This window comes from Passer domesticus, chromosome 29, assembly GCF_036417665.1.
Source record: "Passer domesticus isolate bPasDom1 chromosome 29, bPasDom1.hap1, whole genome shotgun sequence".
NCBI classification, from domain to species: domain Eukaryota; kingdom Metazoa; phylum Chordata; class Aves; order Passeriformes; family Passeridae; genus Passer; species Passer domesticus.
Window position 1 is genome coordinate 3,803,218 of NC_087502.1, and position 16,922 is coordinate 3,820,139.

Here is a 16,922-nt window from a genome sequence, read left to right on the forward strand (position 1 = left end):
CCTTGAGAATTGGAGATCATGGCTGCTCTTGTCCCTCTTCTGCTTGCCACTTGACTTTGAGCTGTAAAACTGCAATTGCCTTTTTTGATCAGTATTTCCCAGAGTGCTTTTGAGATGGGGGACTCAGGCTTTTTGTCACAGGCATCATGATTAGCAGATCTTGAAATGCTCACAAGTACCTGAGCACTAAGTCAAGAAGAATTAAAGCCACACAGGCCACATTTGCAGTGCTCAAACACAGCCCTGTTGCTGCTGCTGCTGGAATAGAATCAACTGACCGAGGCCATCACAGAAATTGCCTCGGGAGTGTCAAATCAAATGAAAAAATCCACCAGGAGAAAACAAAACCAGAACTTCTTAACTCACTTCATTGTTTCTTCTGAGCAGCAGCAGAAAATGGAGATGTCCAGAGGTATTTCCAGCTGCTGCTGGTCCCAGCTGGAGCCCAGCCTGCTGCCCAGTCCCAGCGGGAACCTGAGCCCAGCCCGGGGAGCTCCCGCAGTGTCGGGAGCTCAGCGCACGCGGGGCCAGGCCCAGAGCCCCGGGCACGGCCGCCCATTGTGGGGCAGCCCATTGCGCAGACAGAATGTCCTGTGGCCCAAACCTCCTGCTCCTGCCACACAGCGCCCAGCCTTCTCTCCCTCCTCCTCCTCTCCCAGCATGGCACAAATTCCAGCTCGGAGGAGGCTTCCCCAGAGAGGGCTCAGGCTCCTGGTTCAGCCTCAGTGTCCCTGCAGAGGAACACGGCATCTTTCAGGCGCTTCCACAAGCTCAGGGTTCTCATTTCATGGGGAATTTGGGATGAAAATGGCTTTGTTAGGAAGGACAACAGCGAAGGGAATGGATTGGAAATCCTTAGGGAAAATGACCATTCTTACAGGCAAAGTTCACCAAGTAATTCCCTGCATTTCTCCTTATCAGATTCTTTCAGTCATCTTCTGAGAGGTCCAGCTTGTTCTGGTGCTTTCCATGAACTGATTGTACTTTGATTTATAGCAATGTATGAGATGTAGAAGCATCTGAACTGAACCCAGAAACAAACTCTGTCTGTCAGCCCATTTTCATCTTCTAGATCACTTTCAAGATGTCCATGGGGATGTTGGAATGATTATCACACAGCTCTCCATTTCTGGCTGCAGGCTCTGGAGATTCTTTCTCTGCATTCAGTCAAGCTTGCATTCTCTAACAATTCCTGGTAGCCCGTCATGTTTTCTTAGGGCAGAACAGTAACAATGCAAACATTACCAATGACACAACTGGCCAGCCCACAAGGGAAAGAAAGAAGAAGCTGTAAAGTTTTTAAATATTTGTCCTGCTTTGCTGCAAGAGTTGTGCTGCACGCACGGCGGGGAAAGCCAAGAGAAGCTGCAGTTGGTGGCACATCTTGTGACAGAAGCTGCTCCTCATTCTCCAGGAAAGGTTCTTGGAAAGAGCAAACAGGACTGTGGAGAAGATTCTGGGAAAAGTGAAACATCTTTTTAGAAATGAAATAAGAATGGAAAGAAACAATCTAAGATGCTTTATTTATTTTTATGCTCCCCTTTTCCTTCTTGCACTACTTCTCTTTCCCATTAATTCCAAATGGATCTTACCTCTAAGATCCATGACTTGGCAAGTTTTAGACACTCTAAAATACCATGACCTACACACTGTTTTCCTTCCCCTGTATTTTTTGGAAAGCAGTGCTGGAGAGATTAGTGCAGTGCTTGGGTCAGGTACAAATTCTGCATTCAGGGAATGTGCTCTGATAGTGTTTGACCCTCAGCAGGGACAATGCACAGCAGTGACCGAGGGGATTCCTGTGCCGCTGTGCAGGAGTCCAGACTCTGAGTCTTGGCTGAACACGGCAAAGTTCCCGTGTTTGGACAGGCTCAGGGGCTGCCCCTGGGATCGTGGGGCTTGGCGCGGGGGCAAACAGGCAATGGATGAACAGACATGGGTCCAAATGGCCACAGTGCTTCAGTTGCAGCAGCAGCTGTGGCAGGAGCGGCAGCACCAGTGAAATCAGTGAAAGAAGCGACTCTATCGACTCCCTCTTGCTTGTCCTCTCCCTCTCCTGCTGTCCCAGACCCTCTCCCGGTCTCCCTTTCCCGGTGTCCCCTCTCTCTCCCAGTCTCTCTCTCTCCCCGTGCCGGGCCGGGCTATACCCCCAGCTTGCCCCCAGCCCCGGGAGGGGCTGTCCCATCCCCCGCCCTGCCGAGTTGCTGTCCGAGGTTTTTTCTCTACTCCCCCGGGCGGGGGAGGAGGCTGCACCGGCCGAGCTGTGGCACAGCAACTGACAGCCGGGGGGCACTGCCCAGATGCGCCGGGGGCGTCCGGGCAGCGCCTCAGCAGGAGGCAGCAGTGATCAGCAAGAAGGCGAAGTAGAAAAGAGGGACCCGAGTCAGGGCAAAGTCCAGAGTGCTTTAATGTCTCCAGGGAACGCCAGCCGAGTCGGGACCACGAGGCAGGGGTACAGCCGATTATAAAGGGACGGAACATAGAACATTTCAACCAATGAGAGAGAACTTGGGACGGAACAAACTCGTGACAAACATGCCGGCTCGCCAATAGGGAATGCGACAGGGAGGGACCCTTGTTCCCGATCCAGTCACCCACCGAGGAGGGGAGAACTTTCTGGAAATAGGGAAGGGGACAGTGGCTGATGGACAGGAACTCAGGGAGGGATTGACAGAGGGTAACCAGGGGAACAGGGGTGGAGACAAAAAACTGATACTCTCAAAAGGAGGGGTTGCCAGGGGAGGTGGGGGGGGGGAACCCTAGGACCGAACCATTATAACTTTAGGGGGAAACGGAAGAAACCAAATGAACCCTGCACCACAACACCGCCCCATGTGTCCCGCCACAGTCTCGCCTCTGCCTGACTCTGGCCGTATAGGCGGTGGTGCTACTGCGTGGGCATCAGTGCCTGGAGTTGGGGCGGCATCACTGCCCTTTGCCTCCGCCTGGCCTGAGCCCAGTTCCAACCCCAACCCCGACCCCGGCCCCAGCCCCAGCCCTGGCTCCTCCTGGGGCCCACGGAGGACACAGGCAGCGCAGCCGCTCCCGTCTCCTCCACTGCGGCTTTCCCAGCCCGAGCTCCGCCGCTCGGCAGTGCGGCCGCCGGCCCCAAGGCTCCCGTGTCCTGTTCCACAGGGCAAACGCCTGGGGATGGCTGGCTTGGGGCAGGTAAGGGGAGCTCGGGGCCGTTGCTGGCTCCAGGCCAAGCGCTGACAGCTGCGTCCTGCCCGCAGGGAAGGCGCAGCAGGGCCTGAAGGAGCAGTACCGGCTGGGCTCACTGCTGGGGCGCGGTGTCTTTGGCAGCATCTTTGTGGCCATGTCGCTCTCGGACAGCGCCCCAGTGAACGGTGGGGCCAGCGGCGGGCGGAGGAGGAGGAGGAGGTGGATAGGGCTCAGCAGGCGATCTCAGCCCGCTGCTGCCCTTGGCTTGCAGGTGGCCACCAAAAGGGTGCCACGGAACTGCATCCGGCACTGGGGCCAGCCGGTGAGTGAGCGGGGCCAGCGGCAGAAGCCGGGCCGTGCTGGGTGGGGATGAGCCGAGGCCCGGCAGGGTGGAAGCCGCCAGGACGCCTCGAGGGGGAGCGGGCGTGGGACCAGCTCAGGGCACAGAGCATCCTGGGCTGGGTGAGGGGCTCCCCAGCCCTGGCACAGCATCGGCCCCCACTGATGACATCATGCTCCTCCCACAGCCCGATGGCACCAGCGCACCCCTGGAGATCTTGCTGCTGGACAAGGTGTCCACTAGCTTCCCTGGCATCGTCCAGCTGCTGGAGTGGCTTGAGCTCCCCAAAGACATCTTGATGGTGCTGGAGTGGCCAGAGCGGTCTCAGGACCTGCAGCATTTCATTCGGGCACGGGGGTTCCTGTCCGAGGAGGTGGCGCGGCAGCTGTTCTGCCAGGTGCTGGAGGCCATGCGGCACTGCACCAGCTGCGGGGTCCTGCCCAGGGACATCAAACCAGGGAACATCCTGGTGGACCTGGCCACCGGGCAGGCCAAATTGATTGACTTTGGCTGTGGCACCTACCTGCAAGACACAGCCTACACTCACTTTGCAGGTGAGCCCACGCAGGGGTGTGCTTCTAGTCACAGCATCTCAGGGCCCAACATCTCACAGCCCAAAATGGGTGTGGCAGCAGGAATTCTGCCTTTTGCTGTCCTTCATGGCACTGAGATTTTAGCCAAGTTGCATTTGAGCAGGGCTGGGTGGGGAGCCAGCTTCCAGCCCTGCTGGCAGCCTTTGCCCACCACTCTGCCCAGGACTGGGGCTGGGACTGGGGCAGCCAGCCTGACAAAAACACCTGTGCGTGGGGGTAGCAGAGAGAGGGGACCAGAACCAGTGCCCCAGCCAGTTTGGTGTGCAGGTGAGAACTGCTGTGGTCTGCTCCACTCACCTGGTTTGCTTTGGGTTCATAATGTTTTTTGGGGCAATGCAGGCAGGGACGATGAAGACATGGCTTTTCCCCAGCACTGAGTAGGTTTTTCCTTGTCATGGTTGGGCCTTGCCAGGGCTTCCGCTGCCCTCTTCTGACACCAGTGACTTCTTTTCCAACCCTAAGTCTGTACACCAGTCCCAGGTGCTGGTCAGAGAGCAGTGGGTCACCCCGTGTGCCACTGGTGCAGCCCCCACACGCCCAGGGATGCTGGGGCCAGGCTCTGGGAGCAGCAGCATTCCCCTGCTGAACTCCATCTGTATTCCATCGGAACATGGTCCTACAGCCCCCCAGAATGGACCCAGTTGGGCTGGTACTATGGCGAGCCAGCTACCATCTGGTCCCTGGGCATTGTGCTGCACCAGATGGTCTGTGGGGAGCACCCATTCAGGAGGGGCCAGAACATCAGCTGGGACCATCAGCTCTCGCTGCCACAACGGCTCTCTCCAGGTGGATCCTCATCTCTGGGCACGGGGGGAATACCAGTGCTGGGAGAGAGCAGCGGGCTGGTGAGCATCCCGCTCTGGCCGCTGCTGAGGAGGTGGCACGTGTCCTGCTCTCCTCCAAAACAGGGAATTGATGGGAAAGTTTAGGCTCAGCTCTGAGCACATCCAGCATGGCCTGGACATGTGAATAGTGGGGCAAAGCCAACAGGAGCCTTCTCCAGCTGATGGGCAGTTTCTGGTTTCTCTGCCCAAAGTGCCAAGATCTGATCAGGCGGTGTTTATCCATGCTGGACTTAGAAAAGCCCTGTGATCCTTGGGTGCAGGATATTCATCTGCCATAGAAGAAGGGAGAGAGCCACAGGCCCACTTTGATCCTGGGCCTGGGTAAGTTAGAGCTCCACACATGCCTTGGCAATGAGAAGCAAAGGAACCCAGACTTTTTTTTCCTGCCTGTGTCACTGTACAGACTTTTTTGTCCTGCCTGTGTCACTGCCCAGGGGTCATTAAATGGGAACACACAGCCCTTGTGCTAGAGCTGAGCTGCTCTGCCCAGCACTGGTGGCTGCCATCCAAGCAGGTTTTGCTTGTCCTGGTTCCCTGACAGCTGGGGCCCTGGGCAGAGCCCTGACAGCCTGGTCTCACCCCAGGGAAGGAGAAGGAGCCCCTGGAGAAGCTGTACTGGGTGGGAATGCTGCTGCTGCTGGAGACAGCGAGGATGACATCAAGGATGACAACTCCTTCCTCCACCTGGCCACTGGCCAGCTGAAGATGATGGACTTCAATTGTGGCACCTTCTTCAAAGCCAGGCTCCACAGCAAATTTGCAGCTGAGTCCACACCCAGGGAAATGCTCCCAGATTTGGGCATTGCCCAGCCTGGCTGGGAACCAAAGGTTCCCCCTTGGCAGGGGTGGATGCAGCTGATCCTTCAGTCGGCTGCCCAGCTGCTTTTGGCAAGGCTGGGGGATGGGCTGGGTACGAAATGGGAGTGGGCTCCTGGCCCTGCCAACAGCCCCCAGCACCCATCGTGGCCTGGGCTGGGGCTGGGGCTGGGGCAGCCAGCCCGACACAAACAAACCTCCATGGTGGGAGCAGAGGTGGGACTCCAGAACCTGTGCTGGGGCTGCTTTGCTGTGCAGTCAAGGAAGGGCTTGGGCTGCTCCACTGCCTTTGTTTACTTTGGGATCACGGTTATTGAGGGGGGCAGTGCAGGAGAGAAGAGAGAAAGTGTGGGCTTCCCTCACCCATGGCTGGGTTTTTCCCTAGCATGTAGGGGTTGGGCCTTCCTCAAGGCCCTGACAGAGATACAATTTTTTACCTTTTTTCTTGTTTTCCCCTTTTGTCTGTAATCTCTTTTCAATAATTTATTGTTTGTTTTTCTAGATGAAGCGTTCTAGGTGGGGTCCAATCTGGATCGGGAAGTGCTTGGGAGCAGCTGTGGCGTGGAAGGGCCGTGCCCTTGGAGAAGGCTGAGGACATTGTTTGGGACCAGCTTTTCTTCCAGCCATGGATGGCGTGAGGTGGGTCCCTGTCTGCTTGGCAGGGTGGGATCAGAGCTTTTGGGAGATGGCAGCGAGCACAGGAGCATCCCACTCTGGGCAGGTGCTGAGGGCTGGATGTGCCATGGCTGGCTGCAGGCTGGGCATGTGTCCTGCCCTCCTGCTTTGCTCCCCGAGGCAGCAGTGATGGGCATCTCTGGGCACAGCTCTGGACACAGCTCTGGGCACAGCCAGCATGGCCTGGGCACTGCAGGCATTGGGACAAGGGGACAGGAGCCCTCAGCTGACGGGCAGCTTCTGGTTTCTCTCCTTGCAGCCAGGCTCTGCGGGTGCTGAGGCTGCTCTGGGCTCTGCCAGGGTTCTGCTGGAGCTCAGCACCAGGCCAGAATCAGCCAAAGAAGAAATGGTGTCACCTGCGGCACAGACTTGCTTGAGCATTTTGGCAACACAGCTCAAGTTTGCAGAGTGTACATCTCCAAGGGAAAACATGACACCCCCAAAAAATAAACTTGTTCAATAGCTTCAGAAATTAAATCAATCTGGGATGACCCCAAATGACATTTTTCAGCTTGCTCAAGTTGTAGCTCGGCCTTTCTGTGAACAGTTCTCTCCCCCACCTGCCTTTTACTTCCCAACTGCTCCCTCTTTTCCCCCAGTGAGTTCCCAGCCCGTGCCAGTCTCCATCACACTGTTGCCTTCCTTGGTGCTCCTCACTACGAGGAAGGCTGAGCCCCAGGCTTAGGGACTCATCCTGTCACTGGCTGAGGAGCAGCAATGTCTCAGAGGTCCAGTGGGATTTTAGTGTCATTCAGAGCCACTGACCAGCCCTCAGCTCTCCTCACTGCTGAGCTCCCACTCCCTTTTCCTCGTCCTTGCAGCAGGATGAGCTCTGTGAATCCCCTTGAGCCGGCCCACTCTTCCCAGCCCACACACCCACCTCAGTGAGGCTGAAGCTGAAGCTTCTCTGTCTCCTCTGGCACACCAGTCCAGTCCCCTGTGCGGGGAGCCCCAGCCCCAGAGCACAGCACACAGCAGTGCAGTCCGGGCTGGAGCAGCTGCCCTGCAGCCCTGGCTTGGCTGTTTGTGGCAGCTGAATGCTCCCTGTTTCAGCTGTCCCTGCAGGATGGCTCCTGGGCAGAGCCCAGCCGGGCTCCCACTGCAGCCCCTGGAGCTTTGGGCAGACAGTGCTCCCAGAGCTGAGGTTCACGCCCCTGGAGCTTGGGGCAGACAGTGCTCCCAGAGCTGAGGTTCACGGGGAGCACCCGGAGCTGTGCCTTGCACTCTGCTGCCGTGTGTCACAGCACAGGCTGGCTTGTACTGTGTGACTGTACCAGCCCCTGGTGTGACTGACAGGGCCTCGCCCACTCACATCTCTCCCAAGGCTGCAGCATTTCACTGGCCAGAACCTGAAGGGGCGTAGAGATCAGACCAATGACATTTTCCATACTGGGTTTTTCAAAGGCCCTTTCTAAGGAAGGGCTGGAGAATAAACGCTGTTTGCCACATGGACATTGGGGTGAGTGGTCCCTTTGTCTCCAACCCACACCCCTGGGCCAACGTTACAGCCACCCAGTCCCTCACACATCTCTTTCGTGCCTTCCCACTGCCTGTCCTGTCAGGGCTCCTGCAGCCCCTCATCCCTTGGTGGCCCAGTCCCCTCAGGGTCTCCCCCAGCCCGGCCAAGCTGCTCAGCAGCAGCACTGCAGCCCCACAGGAGCTCCAGAGGAGCCCCATCAAGAGGCACCTGGGAGCCCTCAGCAATCCAGCCAGCAACACACGGGCAGGAGGACACGGATGGCGGTTCCTGCCTGCCACAGGGCTTGTGGCCATCTCCAGGCACTGGTCTCACAGGGGTCCAGCAGCTCCGGCCCCTGCCCATCCACTCTGTTGGCAGCACAGAGGCTTCAGCAGAACCACCAAAGGCCAAGGGGCTTCTGGCCACTTTCCCTGCAACACTGCACAACTGGGCAGCTTGCTGAGCCCAAGCACCCTTTTCCCCCTCTTCCCCCATGCCCTGCAGACCCTGGGCAGCAAAAGAAAGATCCTGGGAGTCTGTCTATTACAGCACATCTATATTCATTTGCTACAGGAAAAAAAAAAAAAAAGAAGAAAAGAACAATACTAAAGAAACAGAAAATCCCCGCTGGCTCGGGTGGCCCCAGCAGCCAGAGCCGCTGCGATCAGCTCTCTGCAGGGCTCCAGCAGCGCAGGCAGCCCAGCCCAGACAGACGAGGCCGTGTCCTCCATGCCCTGCAGAGCTGATCCTGCAGCCTCTGGAAGACAGAGTATCGCTTACTCTGTAGTGCCCGGAGGACATCCAATGTTTGAAGTGCTGCGTCTGACACGGCACTGCTGATGTCCTCTGCCAGGTGTTCAAGGGCTGAAAGAGAGAGGAACAGAGCCATGGTCAGATCCCAGAGCTGAGGGGACCCGAGGAGAGCCCCCTGCCAGGGCCATCCCAGCCCGCTCTAGCCATGGCCAGGAGGGAGCAGGGACCAAGGGGCTCAGCCCGAAGCTGCTGGCCACGAATGCCCCAGGTGGCCCTGAAATCTCTGTGTGCTCTGCCCACGCCGGCCCTGGTCCGCACAGGGAGCAGAGCCCTCCGCAGCCGGGGCAGGGCTCGCAGCTGCCCCCGCCAGCCCCCGCTGCCAGCCCGCTGCCCTCACTCACCACTGCAGATGAGCTGGAGCTCTTCCCTCTTCCCCCTCAGGTGCTGCCCGGCCATGCCTGGGAACACAGAGCCTGTCACGGCGCCAGCGGCACAGCTCCCTGCCAGCGGCGCTGCCGGCGCCGCGGCCACACGCCCTGCTGGCCCGGCAGGGCTCAGCCCGGGCCATGCCGCACGCTGCCGCCCGAGGGCACGGCTGCCAGAGGCCGGCAGCAGCGCCCAGCCCAGGCGGGGCTCCGTGGCGCCGGGCCCGGACGGCGCTGCCGGGGCAGCGGGCGGGGCTGGGGCCAAGCTGCGGCGGGCCGGGGAGGGAGCCCGGGCTCGTGGCTCACCCGTGAACCTGATGGCCGCCGCTCGCAGGGACTCCTGTGGGTTCCGCAGGTACGGCAGGGCCCGGCGCAGGTGCTCGGCCGCTCGGCTCCTGTCCTCTGCCAGCTGCAGAGAGCGGCAGCAGGGAAGGCTCGGCGCGGGCTCAGCCCCTGTGGCGGGCGCTCCCTGCGCCCAGCCCCGGCCTCCCCTGCCCGCACAGCCCTGAGGCGCGGCCAGCAGCCGCTGGCGCCGGGCTCTGGAGGGGGCAGAGGGCCGGCTGCTGCCCGGAGAGCCGCGGTGCTGCCCCGGCCCACAGCCCCGCCGGGCCGCGGCTCCATCGGCCCCCGGCTCGGGCCCACAGGAGCCTGGAGAAGAGCCCGTGCGGCCTCGGGGTGCAGCAGTGGGCAGGGGCACAGCTGCCGGTGCCGCACACTGAGCACAGTGCTCAGGGGGCTTCTCCAGGCTGAGGCTGGGGCTTCCAGGCCCTCCTTACCAGGCACTCGGTGAACTTCCACAGCTTCTTGTTCTTCACCAGTTTTTCAAGATCCCTCCTCTTCAGGAGCTCGGCCACACAAAGCAGCGTTTCCTGAGAAACCTGGAGAGCAGCAGAGACGCGGAGATGGCCCCACAGCCCAGGGTGCAGGACCCGCGTCCCTGTGCCAAGGCCTGGAGGAGGCTGCAGCCCGGCAGGCGCCAGGGCAGGAGGCAGCCGAGCCTCCTGCCAGGGAACAGCAGCAGCCCATGAATCCTCACCTGTGCCAAAAGCCGATTCTCATCATGGCAGTGGAAGAAGAGTGGCAGCAGGCTCTGGCGCAGGGGTGTCTTCAGGGCCTTTTTTCCCTTTTTCTGTGGAAGCGTCACCAAAGTTCTGAAGAGCAGTATGGACAACAACTGCACCTGGTTATTGTCCTGTATGAAAGGAAGGGAAAAAGACCTCAGCATTGGCTGCACGGGGCTCAGCTTGGCGCAGGCCTGCAAATCCACAGGGCACAAAGTTTCTAGGCAGCACCCAGTGGTCATGGCTGAGGGCAGCGAGCCTTACGTGGTCAAAGAGTGGCAGGAGCGCCTCAACCAGCTGCAGTGTGATGGGGCCGGCTATCAGCGTGTTGTTGTCCAAAATAATAAAGCTGAGTAGCATGACCGTCATGCAAACTATCTCTCCATCTGTGTCCTGCAGGAGCTCCACAAGGCTTTCAGTCAGGCTCCACATTTTTTTGGTCTGTTCGGAACACAAGTTGGTGAAATGCCATCCTGCTGTGGCAGGGCCCAGAGGCCAAAGGCCTATCCTGAAGCACTCGGGCAGCTGAAGCGGGAGGCAGGAGAGCTGGGAGCAGCTGCCCCAGCACCCAAAGCCCAGCCGAGCCCAAAGGACTGCATTGCCCAGCTTAGCCCCTGCCCCCTTCTCACCATGGAGGGCTCGTCAGTGAACTCGAGAAGGGCCCTGAGTGCCAGGCGACGCCTCTCCCTGCACTCGCTCCGCAGGTGCCTTGACAAGATTTGCAGGACTCTCTTAGCACCGCGTTCACTCAAGTCCAGGAACTCGAGGACCTGAAAGGCACAGGGCAGTGACAGGGGAGCCGGCCAGCAGGAGCCAGAACCGCACAGGGCTGGGCCCAGGCAGCAGCACAGGCACGGGCGCCGTCCCAGGCAGCTGTGGCTACGAGAGGGCAGAGAGCTGGGAGGCAGCGCTGGCCATCAGGCTCACCTCCGCAAGGAAGGCCAGGGCGGGCAGCTCCCAGCGTGGCTCCTGTGTGCTGAGCAGCCGGAGCAGGTAGCGAGCGATGCGGGAGCACAAGGAGATGGAGACACAGGACATCTCCCTGGCAGGAGAGAAAGTCACCAAGACTGTGGGCCATGGGGACGAAGCTCTGCCAGGACCGACTCACAGAGGTCTGGTCTTTCCCCAGCATCCTGCAAGGGACCCTGGGCTATTGGGGAGGTGGCTCCTTGTGGGCACCCTCCTCTCCCAGCCTTTTCCAGTCTGCTTGGCTGTCCCTCGGTGACAAGGCCCTCTGGCCCGCGACCATGGGGACTGTGTGGGGCACCCTGGGCACAGAGCACAAATGTCAGAGGCAGCGGGGAGAAGGGGGTCTCACATGGCCAGCAGAGCCACGGCATAGTGGTGGGTGTCAGCACACAGCAGCGTGTCCCAGCCACATGCTGGTGCTTCCATCGCCACCACCACATCCTCGTGCTGCATTCGGCAGAGCAGGGACTTCAGGGTCCGCACTGCAAACCTGCGTGCAGAGCAAAGCCCCGGTCACGCTGGGAGCACTGGCTCCTGCCCAGGGACGTGGCAGGGACAGGAGGAGGGGGATGGAGCACCTGTTGGGGCTGGCGGCAAGGTCATATTGCTCTTGGCACCCCTTCCAGAAGGTATCCACCTCCTCTGGCATATCCAGAGTGGTGAAGAACACTTGGAAGAGCAGATGCACAAAGAGGCGGGGGAAATACACTGTCACCACGTGTGGGACACAGGGCACCTGGAGGATCTTCCACATCACCACAGTGGCCTGCAAAGGACAAAGCCCCCCGAGACAGCGCTCAGTGCCGAGGTGTCCGTGTGGCAAGGCCTGAGCAGGGGAGGGAGAGGCCCAAAGAGGTGCAGGGGGAGCAGGACCTGGTGCCCCTGAAGCTGCCCCGAGGCCAGGTTTCAGCCCAGCGCCTGAGGCAGGGAGATGCAGTGGGGGAAGGAGGATGGAGAGCTGCTGGAGAGGCGGCTTTGGGGCCAGCAAAGGCCAGTTGCAGAAACTCACAGCCAGGACCAAGACACCCGTTTTGTCCCCATCGGAGGTGCACATGCTGTGCTCGGGCCAGCTCCCCAGCACATCCAGGAGTATCAGCAGCGCAGGCTCCGCAGTCCTGGGCGAGCACATGATGCTCTTCCACATGGTCAGAGCAGCTCTGTGGGGTTAGAGCTCTGTCTCAGGGGGGTCTGGGACACAGCACTGTGGCCTGGGCAGCAGCGGGGACCTGAGCTGGCTGCCAGCTCTGCCCCTGCCCACTGCCACTGGCCAGCATCTCCCAGCAGCCCAGCCCTGTGGGGACAGGCCCCTGAGGGGCCGTGAGGGAGCATGGCAGCAGGCTCGGGACTGACGTGCCAGGGCTGGCAAAGGGAGCAGCCAGAGGGCCCTGGAGCTCTCTGTTGCTCAGACAGCTGGGACAGGCTGTACAGGCTGATGGGCTGGGGAGCCCTGAGCGCTCTGGGCAGGTGGGCCCCATACCTGTCACAGGATGGGGCCACACGCAGGAGCGTCACCAGTACGTCAGCGGGCTGTGCTTCGGTGAGATCCAGCAGGGTCCTGTTCAGCCTGTGCTCAGCAAACTGATTGGCTGTGAGCCACTGGTGGATGTACCTGACCATGGCGGGCACCTGGAGAAGGCACAGGGAGACTTGGAAAGCTGCCAGAGGGAGGAATGTCCCCAGCTTCCCCAGAGAAGTGCTTCCCTTCCCACCACACTGCCATGGCCTCAAAGGCTTCCAGTGACCAGCGGGTGTTGCTTGGGAGGCCGAGCAATTCCTGGGAGGATCAAACCCTGGCCACGGGCTGCTTACTTGCTTTGGATTGCAAAAGCCCTCCTCTACCAGCATATCCAGCAGGGCAGCACTGGTCTTGGTTTTAAAGATGTGCGAGTATGCTCTGAGCCCAGTGCCCACGGTGCTGGTCTCTTCCTCCCGAATTCTCTTGATTAATTTGCAAACCAGCTGTAGGAGAAGGGCAAGAAACCAGGGATGTTCCACGGAATGCTCCAAGTATGGTGACAGCAGGCCCAGCCCAGGTGGGGATGGCTGCAGGTACCTGTGCTGTTCTGTGGAAGAGGCCACGGCTGGATTGCTGCTCTTGTGTGCGCTCCACAGCTGCATCTGGCAAAGAGCGAGCGCAGCCAGAGCTGAGGGGCTGCGGGAGAGGCCGGAGAACACAGCCCAGCCCTGCACTGCCCAGGCAGGGACAGCCCCAGGATGCCCCAGGGGATGGAGCACGGCCACTGCGGGGTGTCTGCCTGGCCCCTCTTCCGTCCTGTCCATAGGCATGGCCCAGGAGATGGGATGGGATGGGATGGGATGGGATGGGATGGGATGGGATGGGATGGGATGGGATGGGATGGGATGGGATGGGATGGGATGCCATGGGATGCCATGGGATGCCATGGGATGCCATGGGATGCCATGGGATGCCATGGGATGCCATGCCACGGGATGGGATGAGTTGCAATGGGATGCACTGGGATGCCGTGGGATGCTATCACACCAAGCTGGCTGCAGGCACCAACCCTGTAGCCCAGCTCTGCCACTCACCCTCCTGCAGTGGCTTGAACAGCACCACCTCTTCCATCTCCTGTGCTGGGGCAGCTCCAGGGCCTTCTTCCTCTTCCTCCACCCAGGCCAGCTTGGGTCTCTGCTCCATGTCACTGACTGGATTTTTGGCTGCTTGCAGGAGGGTGCCTCGGAAGAGCTCCGAGTCAGCAAGTCCTGCAGTCGTGCCTGGAAGGCACCTTCAAGAGCGAAGCCTCAGGAGGGCTACAGGACAGCACGTCCTGCACTCTGCTCTGGAGAGCTCCTGCCACAAGGGCAGGAGAGTCCTGTCAAGGATGGTGGTCTGGCCTCGAGGGCACTGGCAGCAGGATGGGAGATGCCTCCGGGGCACCAAGGCCCACGGTCTGCCCTCAAGGGCACCTGCAGGAGAGAAGCCTCGGGAAGGCCACGGGTCAGCAAGTCCTGTGGTCTGGCCTCGAGGTCAGCTGCAGGAATAACACCTCGGAAAGGCTCCGGGTCAGACACGAACGAGTGTGCTGTGTGGGGCTCCTCACAGCACTGCTCTGTCTCGTCCTGTCCCGTTGCGAGCTCCGAGCACTCTGGAGCGTTCCTGTCACCACCAGCTCCTATGTCACCACGTGTCACAAAGGGCTCTAGGACACCCGTTCCATGGCGTGGTGACCATGGTACGCCATGTCACAAAGGGCCCCTGCACACACTGCCCCTGCCCTGGAGCCACCCCCAGCCCACCCAAAGTGGCCCAGGTTAGGAGGAATCTCTGGCCCCGGGTGTCTGAGACAGCCTGACAGGGTCTTTAGGAACGGCTCAAACCATCAGCAAATGCTGCCCTGCTCTGCAGGCTCAGGGCAGCAGAAGGAGCCCCCAGGGCTGCCGACACAGCCCCCCTGGGAAGGGCACGGGGCCTTCCACAGAAGCTGGCATGGCCTCCTAGGGACACGTCCTGGCTGGTGGCCATCCTAAACCTGCGGGTGTGACATGGACAAGGAACATGTGGGCCAGGGCACGAACGCTGCCCTGAGCCCTGGGGCCCGGGCAGCGCTGACATCAGCAGGTGTGGCAGAGTCCCTGCCCAAGCAGACCTGCCACCCCTCAGCCCTGGCAGCGCTGGTGCCCGTCTCCTGCCCCAGAGACCTGTGCCCCGGGGGGCTTCTGTGCCACAGGGAGCCAAAGCCCACGTGCATTGGGGACTGTGCTCCTTCCTGCAGGGGCTGCTGGCAGGAGCACCTGGAGCAACTGCTGGCAACACTTGGTCTCTGTCAGAAGCTCTTACTCCGTGCTGAAATTATTTTCTCATTGAAGTCATTTCCTTCTGCAGGAAAACACCTTAACGGCAAAGGCACAGAAGAATGTGGCATTTAAGAATCCTCAGTTCAGGAAAGCTTCACTTCCCATTGCTCAATTCAAGTAGTTCCAAAAAGTTGCAAACTTCCCAAATCAATTGGGATGGCTTGAGAAGGTGAAGAGTTGGAATTCTGCTTCCCATCTCAAAGCAGTGACTCATTTGTCTTAATGTCATCCACTGAGAGTCACTTTACAGAACATAACACTACACAGAGGGAAAAAAAAGGGCCATTCTTTGGTTTGCAAATGGTTTTCTATGAAGGGATGATAATATCCTAATTCTCTTAAGGAATAAAAACTCTCAAGAAATGAAAGTTTACTCAGTGTTACAAAAGCAGCCCAACCAAAAAAGTAGATGGCAAAAGGGCTAATGATCCCCCTGGTACAGATATCTAAGTGGCCAGTAAAGTACAGCTCTGCCCTCTGGTTCCCTGCAGGAGAATCAGGACCATGAACAGGAAAAGTCACAGATATTCTTTCTGCCCTCCGTAACTAAAGCTGTGCCAAACCACAGATGCTGCCTTCAACCTGGCTCAGATTCCAGCCTAGACCTCTCACCTTCCAGACAATGCCTTCTCCAACACCCCCCCAACACCAACCCCCCCAGCCTCCCTCACAGAAGCCCTCAGCACCTCGCCAGGACCCCGAGCTGTCCCTGTCCCTCCGCAGAGCTTTCCCACCCTCCAGCAGATGCCCTGGTTCCCTGCACGTGCCCTGGGATGGCCCTCAGGAGGGTCTGCTCCAAGGCCTTCCCTGGTGGCAGCTCAGGCTGCCAGGCCTGTGGTTCCTGGATCACCCTTCCCACCGAGCCTTCCTGTGCACGGCTGTTCCATTGGCACCTTTGCTCAGCTCGGACTTCTCCACTTAACCAGGACTGCTGGTCAAGGATCCAGAGCAGCCTGGCCAGCTCTTTCTCCAGCTCCCTCTTTACTCTCGGGGGAGCTAGAGCATTGCACAGGAAAGCAACTGGTGCCACAAGGAGCCTCAGGCACCTTTGGCAGTGAAACAAGGCCTTTGTTTGACCTAAGTAAGCACAAGCCATTCACATTAGTGAACAAGTGCTTAGCACAGACAGACCTGAGTACTTGCACCAGTTAGAATAAGAAAAACCTGGGGACCTCATTGACAGGAGAGTGACTTGACAAAAAGTTTTAGACATAGTCTGCCAGAAGAACTAAGGGCAAGTACAGAATCAGCCCTGTGCAGGGATGCCATGAGGAAGATTTTGTGCTGCTTTAGGGCATCGAGACCACTCCTGGCCAGCACCTGGACATTAGCTTCGAGGATAGGAATGTGACACAGTGTATTTCTAACCCCCTGCCTATGGAATCACCTCAGCAGTGTAAAGATGGATGGTATTTTTGATACAATTCCTACACCAACACACTGAAATTTATCCCTGGTGGAGAAGCATTTCAGTGGGGGCAGACTCCTGCCCTCCCACCAGGTCAATAAAAGGGCTTTTTGGCAGACAATGCATTTCTCTGCCGATTTCTTTGAGTGAGGGAGACCCCTCAGGACTGCTGTATCCTGAGGGAACACCGTTGGCTTTGACCTGTAGGCACCTGCACAAGCTTAGAATCAGCTGCCTCAGCTTCCAGGACCTCTCTTGGCCAGGATCCTGACATGGATGCAGGATTGCTGTGAGGCACTTCTGGGACACAGCAGGACAGGACCGGCTGTCTCGTGTCCACGTAGCACCCCCTGACACAGCCTGGGTCATCCCAAAACCAGACAAACGCTCACGTGTCAGCAGAGGGGAGCAAGGAGCACTGGGCTCCTCTCAGGGTATCTCAGCTGGCCTTGCTCCACAACACGCCCCCATTTTCACATGAGGGATTTTCCGTGGGGGACCACCAAAGTTACTAAAGTTACCAAAGTTACCCCAGAAAGTTCATTTGGCCAAGGGGTGGGGAAATTCATGGGCTATTGTCATGAAGCAGGTGTGAGCATA